Genomic DNA, 7,911 nt, shown 5'->3' with positions numbered 1-7,911 from the left:
ACCAGGAGGAGGGGCCAACAATAACCAACAGCAAAGAAGAGTTCTGGCTTCATATACATTTGCAAATGCTAGACACTATGGAAGTAGCATTCTTACTCCTAATGTCAATGCAAACAATTTTGAACTAAAGCCACAACTCATCACTTTGGTTCAAAACAACTGTTCTTTTGGAGGAGGGCCCTTGGAGGACCCAAATCAACACTTATCTACCTTCTTGAGAATCTGTAACACTGTGAAAACCAATGGTGTGCCTCCTGACAGCTACAAGTTGTTGCTCTTTCCATTTTCCCTCAGAGACAAAGCTACTCAATGGCTAGAGACCTTTCCAAAAGAAAGCATCAACACCTGGGATGACTTGGTAAGCAAGTTCCTTGCCAAATTTTATCCCCCTCAAAGAATCCTAAGATTGAAGACTGAGGTACAGACATTCACTCAAATGGAAGCTAAAAATTTATATGAAGCATGGGAAAGATATAAGGCACTATTGAGGAAATGTCCACCAGAGATGTTCACTGAGTGGGACGTGTGCAGAACTTCTATGAGGGGCTCACTCTTAAGGCTCAAGAAGCACCTGATCATTCAGCTGGAGGCTCTTTGCAACTCATGAAAACTACAGAAGAAGCTCAAAACCTCATTGATATGGTGGCCAATAACCAATATTTCTTTGCTCATCAAAGACAACGCCAACCATCACAAAGAAGAGGAGTAATGGAGTTGGAAGGAGTGGATTCAATTCTAGCTCAGAACAAGATAATGCAGCAGCAGATTCATCAACAGTTTGAACAAATGGCCAAAAGGATTGATGGCTTGCAAGTTGCATCAGTGAGTGCCACAAGCCAACCACCAACTACTTGGGTGCAAAGTGAAGAAACTCAAGAGGAGCAACAGCAAGAGCAAGTCCAGTACATGCACAACCAAAATCCTGGAACAAAGGAAGTCTATGGTGATACTTACAATCCATCTTGGAAGAACCATCCCAACCTCAGATGGGGAGACAACCATAATCAAAACCAACAGCCATGGCAAAGAAACTCAAGTCAGAACAATTGGAAAAGCACAAACCACAACTCCCAGCCAAACACTAACCAAAATACATACAGAAAACCACAAAATAATTACCCCAACTCTAACCATTATCCACCCAATAACCACCCAACAAATCAAAACACCTATCATCATCCATCAACACCCCAAAACCAACCAATCTCACAAGATTCCCAGAGGATCACTAATCTAGAGATGCTCATGGAGAAAATGATGAAGAACCAAGAATTGACAACAAAGAACCAAGAAGCTTCCATGAAGAACTTAGAAAGGCAAATTGGGCAAATCTCCAAACAGATTTCTGTTGAAAAACCATCAAGCTCACTACCAAGTGACACCATTCCCAACCCAAAGGAAGAATGCAAGGTCGTGCAACTAAGAAGTGGAAAAATGTTAGTGGATGGTAACCAAGGGGCAACCAAGAATAATGACAATGAGCCAACAAAGAATAATGAAGCCATCAACAAGGACATGATAAGCAAGAATGACCAAGAAAAACTCACAGAGGAAAACAATGAACCACAGAATCTAAAGAAAGGAAAGCAGATCATGGAAGAACCAAATCTAAAACAACATCAAGTGGAGAAGAGCTCAACACCACCACTACCGTACCCACAGAGATTCCACAAAGAGACAAAGGATCAGTATTTCCATAAATTTCTTGAGACTTTCAAGAAGCTGGAAATCAACATACCTTTAGCTGAGGCATTGGAGCAAATGCCTCTGTATGCCAAGTTTTTAAAGGAACTCATCAACAAGAAGAGAAGTTGGAATGAGAAGGAGACTGTAATGCTTAGTGAAGAATGCAGTGCACTCATCAAAAAGGGACTCCCTCCCAAGCTTGAAGATCTTGGAGGTTTCTTCCTACCCTGCACTATTGGAAGCCTATTCATCAACAAGGGGATGTGCGACTTAGGAGCAAGCATAAATCTAATCCCATCTTCTTTAGTGAAAAAGCTTGGCATAGAGGAGGTGAAACCAATACAAATGTCCTTGGAGTTGGTGGACCAATCAGTAGTATATCCTAAAGGGCTGATTGAGAACCTTTTAGTTAAAGTTGACAAGTTCATCTATCCGGCAGATTTTGTGATCCTGGATTCTTCAGAAAATGGAAATGAAACCATAATACTTGGTTGACCATTTTTGGCCACTGCTAGAGCCATTGTGGATATAGAGCAGGGAGAGCTAACCCTCAGGATGCATGAGGAGAGCATCACCTTGAAAGTATTTCCAGAATTACAAAGGAATGAAGAAACAAGCAAGACAAGTGGTGACTTCCTTCCAAAGCAAGCAACCAACAAAACAATAGAACAGAGGAGTGAGCTTGTACAAGGAGGGGAAGGAATTCAAAAGGAGGCCAGGATGATAAACAAAAAGGGGGGAATCATAACTCAAGTCACTGCCAAAGGAGACAGATCAACAAGGAAGAAAAAGAAGAAAAACAGGAAGAAGGATCACAAAGGGTGGAAGAACAAGAAAATTCCAACTGAGGGATTTACCAAAGGTGACAAAGTGCAATTAGTATATCAACAGCTAGGAACAGAAGATTATTACACTGTCAACCAAGTACTTTCTCTTGAGCATATGGAAATTGAGCATCAAGGCACACAGAGGAAGCTTACAGTGAGAGGTGACAAGTTGAGACATCACCAACATCAACCACCCTGAAGGGAGTTCAATGTCAAGCTAGTGACAGTAAAAGAGCGCTTGTTGGGAGGCAACCCAACCTGAGGTAGTTTTCTTTTTATAGCTTTTTCAATAAAAATGTTGAATAATTGGTATGCATTGCAAGGAGCTAAGTTTGGTGTTGCACACCAAAACAATTTAAGGGAGAATGAAAGATTCTAAGTTTGGTGTTCCACCAAAAATATCATTTAAAAACACATTCTCACCTCTTGCATGATGCTAGCTCCAAGCAACCAAACACATTATTCGACTGTTTAATTGCTTTCTAGCTTTAATTTCATTAACCTTTAGCAAGGACACAAGGTTTCAGATATGGTTAACTTGTTGCATTAGAGACAGTGGCAAGCAATTAAGTTTGGTGTCCCCAACACCTAAATAAATCCAAGAGCCACACTCAATTTATGCATACTAACCATATAATTAAGGGCTTGAGAAGCAAGCAACTTTGAGAATTATGCAGGACATGAGTCAACAATTGAAGACATTATGCATCTTAACGCAAAGAGAACACAACAGAAGGAAGAATCAAAGGGCTGCAACTTCAAAGGTTGTATCTAAACTTAATCCTTGCTGCTGTGAAATGTTTTGAATCTGGAAACCATTGTATGTCTTGCTAAAGTGTTTATCTAGTTGCAAGTGAAATTGTTTGTTAAAAATGCTAAATCTGCATAATGCTTGTTATCCATCACTTAGCTTGAAATTTTGTTTTGTTTCCCACATGCTTAAATAAAAGAGATTTGTTTGAATTGAAAAGTGAAATATTCAATGTTGCATAAGTAAGAATGGAAGTTAATGGTGGTATATGTGTTTGATTAAATGCATAACTCATGAAATAATTGTTGCATAATATCATTCTCATTCAAATGTGAGTTAGCTTGCTGTTACAAAGACTCTTATCAATAATGAAAAAGCCCTTGGGAACAAAAACAGAAAGAAAGGGAAGAAGAAAAAGCCAAAATGGCAAGAAAATCAAAGAATAAAGGTTGGACACCAATAGCTTGGACCCTAGGACATATGCCTGTGGTGTTCTTGTACTAAGATATGCTTGGATGAGTAAATTCTAAGGGGTATTTTAAAACCCGGTCACTTAGATCAACTGATTTGGGATGGCCAATTGAAAGTCCACAATAAAGAGCAACTTAGATACAGAACATTTAGTTATCCAAAGAGATGCTGGGCATCAATGATCCTAGGAAGAATTAGTGAGCCATGTGTCTGTGGTGGAAAGATGTTGAGTAAAAGAAAAAAATAAAGCCAAAGGCTACTACTGCAACATTAGACACCAAACCTCTAAAAGAATAATAAGCTTGTTAAGCATTATAAGCCAAGAAAAGTTAGCAAGGGAGTAATTAAAAAGTGAGTCCTCTAACAGCAAGTTTAGCAAGCCTTTGAGGAAAGATGTATATTATGTAACAGCAACAATAATTGAGTTATCATTGTCTGCATAAAGATCCCATAAATCAAGTTCTGCTATATGCCTAATAAGGATATGTGTTCTTTTCTTAATTCATTTCAATTGCTCTCAATTTTGATGCTTGCTTGGGGACAAGCAAGATTTAAGTTTGGTGTTGTGATGACAAGTCATCATATACCCATTTTTCAAGCTAATTTCACTTGTTTTATTAGTCTTTATGCACTTTCTTGCATCCTAAGTAAGTGATTTGGAGTGAAAATGCATAACTTCTTTAAATCAAACAACCACCATGAAATTAATGTTAACTCATGAGGTTTAAGCTAATTTTAATTGAATTTTAATTGATTTATGAGCCTTGTGAATTTAGTGATACTTGGAGTGGTTGTTTTGGTTTATTGTAGGTGAAGAAAAGAATAAAAGAGAAAAGCGTGGCCTAAGAAAGCGTGACCCAAGGAGAAGAAAACGTGGTCAAAGGAAGGAGAAGTGTGCCGCATGTAAAGAAGGGAGCAAGCATTGCCCTTCACAAGGGCACACTGCCCTCTAGGAGGGCAACATAAGGGAACAAAGCATGAAAGGCAACTCTGCCCTGCCCACTACAAGGGCAGAGCACAAATCTGTGCCTTGGAATCAAGAAGAACAAAACCTTGCCTTGCCCTCCACAAGGGCAGTATTGGGCTCACCAAGGGAGAAAATGAAAGGAAAATGCCTACAATGCTTGCCACAAGAGTTGAACACGGGACCATGAGGAAGCAAGGAATTAAGCCTCACTTTGGTACCAAGAAAGCCAAGGAAAATGGGTAGCATGTGCAGCATCCAAGTTTCGAACTTGGGACATCAAAGTGGAAACACTGCCCTGCCCTCCGCGAGGGCAGGGCAGCATTTTGTTGTGGCACAAATCTGGCGCACCAAGGCACCAATCTGGCACACCAAAGTTTTCTGCCCTGCCCTCCGCGAGGGCAGGGCAGCATCCTGCGCACCACGCCCGCACCACGCATGCACCACACATCAATTTTATGCCCTGCCCTGCACAAGGGCAGGGCAGCCTCCTGGAAGCTATTGTTTTTGGGCCAAAAATTGAATTAAAAATCCAATTTAATTCATTTCTTCACCAAATCAAAAGCCCATCCAAATCCCAAGATCCATGAATAGAAAGTGTATAAATAGGAGCTAGTTTGATGTAATAGGACCTTTTACTTGACTTTTGAATTTTGCACTTTCTTTGAGCTTTGAATTTTAGCAACCTTTCTTGAGAGACTGAACCGAGATTTCAGAGAATTGGGGAGGAGAATTGATCTCTCTTCTTCCTCGTTCTTGCTTGGGCATTTTTAATTTCCTTGTTTTGAGTTTTGGGTGTGAAGAATTGAGGAAATTCTGTCTCAATCTCCATTCAAAATCTCTTTAAACATTTTTCTGCATAATTGAGTTCATTTATATTCTCTTTACTGCTTTGATGAGCGGATAATTTATACGCTTTTTGGCATTGTTTTTAGTATGTTTTTAGTATGATCTAGTTAGTTTTTAGTATATTTTTATTAGTTTTTAGTTAAAATTTACTTTTCTGGACTTTACTATGAGTTTGTGTGTTTTTCTGTGATTTCAGGTATTTTCTGGCTGAAATTGAGGGTCCTGAGCAAAAATCTAATTCAGAGACTGAAAAGGACTGCAGATGCTGTTGGATTCTGACCTCCCTGCACTCGAAGTTGATTTTCTGGAGCTACAGAAGCCCAATTGGCGCGCTCTTAACGGCGTTGGAAATTAGACATCCTGGGCTTTCCAGCAATATATAATAGTCCATACTTTGCCCGAGATTTGATGGCCCAAACCGGCGCTGCAAATCAGCCTCAGAATTTCCAGCGTCTAACGCTGGAACTGGCATAAAAATTGGAGTTAAACGCCCAAACTGGCATGAAAGCTGGCGTTTAACTCCAGAAAAAGTCTCTACACATGAAAGCTTCAATGCTCAACCCAAGCACACACTAAGTGGACCCAGAAGTGGATTTTTACGTCATTTACTCATTTCTGTATACCCTAGGTTACTAGATTACTATTAATAGGATCTTTTGACATTGTATCTGCACCTCATGATACTTTACACGTTTCTTTGTGTACCTTCCATGGCATGAGTCTCTAAACCCCATGGTTGGGGGTGAGGAGCTCTGCTGTGTCTTGATGGATTAATGCAATTACTACTGTTTTTCATTCAATCATGCTTGCTTCCATTCTAAGATACTACTTGTTCTTTAACCGGATGAATGTGATGATCCGTGACACTCATCATCATTCTCAACTATGAACGTGTGCCTGACAACCACCTCCGTTCGACCTTAGATTAAGTAGATATCTCTTGGATTCTTTAATAAGAATCTTCGTGGTATAAGCTAGAACTGATGGCGGCATTCAAGAGAATCCAGAAGGTCTAAACCTTGTCTGTGGTATTCTGAGTAGGATTCAATGATTGAATGACTGTGACGAGCTTCAAACTCCTGAAGGCGGGGCGTTAGTGACAGACGCAAAAGAATCACTGGATTCTATTCTGGCCTGATTGAGAACCGACAGATGGATAGTCGTGCCGTGACAGGGTGCGTTGAACATTTCCACTGAGAGGATGGGAGGTAGCCACTGACAACGGTGAAACCCTTGCATACAGCTTGCCATGGAAGGAGCCTTGCGTGCTTGAAGAAGAAGACAGTAGGAAAGCAGAGATTCAGAAGATGGAGCATCTCCAAAACCTCAACCTGTTCCCCATTACTGCAAAACAAGTACTTATTTCATGTTCTTTTACTTTTCACAATCAACCTTGATAATTATTGATATCCTGACTAAGATTTACAAGATAACCATAGCTTGCTTCAAGCCGACAATCTCCGTGGGATCGACCCTTACTCACGTAAGGTATTACTTGGACGACCCAGTGCATTTGCTGGTTAGTTGTGCGGAATTGCAAAAGTGTGATTGCAATTTCGTGCACCATGCTTCTTCTTCAATTTCTTGTCAATTGCTTTGAGAACTTGGACCTAGGAAGGCAATTGAGATCTAGGCTTTGCTACCTAGTCTCTGGAGTCATGAGATCCCAATTTCCTTTTGGTTCTTATGTGAACCTTTGCTGCACTTAATTTCTTTACTGTTTGAGTTCTAATTGCTTCTAATTCAATTTCTGCTCTATTAACTGTAGCAATTCAATTTCTCTTTGTTTAGATTCTGCAATCCCAGTCTTCAAATCCCTTTTACATTCAAGCAATTTACATTTCTTGCCATTTAAGTTACTGCAATTTACATTTCTTGCACTTTAAGTTTCAGTCATTTAATTTCTTGTCCTTTAAGATTCAGTCTATTTTACTTTCCTGTCCTTTAATTTACTGCAATTCTCCCCTCTCCCTTTACATTCCAAGCAATTTAGCTTCTGTTAAATACAACCCACTCAACCAAAACTTAATTCGCTTGACTAAATCGACCACTAAACTAAAATTGCTCAATCCTTCAATCCCTGTGGGATCGACCTCACTCATGTGAGTTATTATTACTTGATGCGACCCGGTACACTTGCCGGTGAGTTTTGTGTTGGATCGTTTTCCACACATCAAGTTTTTGGCGCCGTTGCCGGGGATTGAAATAGATTGACAATGATTAAGTGAAGTGGAGATCTAGATCAAGCACTTTTTCTTTTCTGTTATTTTAATTTTGACTAACACACTAACTGTTTGAATTTTTGCTTAAACTAACTAAAACCTCATTCTAGCTATAGATTAAAGTTTCATTGGTTTTCTGGA

Source organism: Arachis hypogaea, chromosome 2, assembly GCF_003086295.3.
Source record: "Arachis hypogaea cultivar Tifrunner chromosome 2, arahy.Tifrunner.gnm2.J5K5, whole genome shotgun sequence".
In the NCBI taxonomy this organism is placed as follows: domain Eukaryota; kingdom Viridiplantae; phylum Streptophyta; class Magnoliopsida; order Fabales; family Fabaceae; genus Arachis; species Arachis hypogaea.
Note: the sequence above shows the minus strand (reverse complement) of the source record.